Source organism: Schistocerca gregaria, unplaced genomic scaffold (assembly GCF_023897955.1).
Source record: "Schistocerca gregaria isolate iqSchGreg1 unplaced genomic scaffold, iqSchGreg1.2 ptg000696l, whole genome shotgun sequence".
In the NCBI taxonomy this organism is placed as follows: Eukaryota; Metazoa; Arthropoda; class Insecta; order Orthoptera; family Acrididae; genus Schistocerca; species Schistocerca gregaria.
In genome coordinates, this window is record NW_026062075.1 from 239,714 (window position 1) to 240,467 (window position 754).

A 754-nucleotide genomic window follows, 5' to 3' on the forward strand; every position below is an offset into this window, starting at 1 on the left:
ATTATGCTGTTTTTTATTATTCCTTGCCTGTTAATGTGCCTTTTATTAGTGTTGTCCTTTTTAGTTGCTGCTTTAACATTGTGCCTCACAGTGCATTCATAATTTAGTCTGGGCGCTAATGACCACTGTAGTTTGCGCCCGAAAACTACAAAAATCACACATTGACAGAAAACCACAATTTCAAGGTGCACGCCGACAATTTCTTTATGAGTGACACTCTTTAGTACTCTCTTGAGTATTAGGAGTAAATATGCTGAAAGATTGACCTCCCCAACGAAAAGACATGAAGGCTGGAGAACGAGGAGCAATAGCATGTCCAATAAAAGATACAGGAGATCCATTGTAGTAATACGTACGATAACAAACGTCTTACTCTGCATTCATCTTTCGTTGGTATTGAGACTCAGGGTGAGACACAGGTGGAACATTCCACAAAGACAATACGTGCAAGTCCCAAGATGGGTCATTGCACCTTACAACACCTGTATTGGTGGTATTTGATTGACAAATTATCATCACTATAGAAATACTACATAGCATCGATGATTTAGTATTTATACAGCTTCCAGGACGCAATTAAAATTGCGGTGATCACCAGGTGACTCGAATGGACTGCAGGTTACTTCAAGAACAACACATTCCACTGCGCAAATTAAAAGCGGAAATTGCGGGTGGACTATTAGCCGTTAAGAGAAATCAAAGCGAGGACGCCCAAGTAAAGAGAACTTGTCAAAAAAGAATAGAGCTACGACAA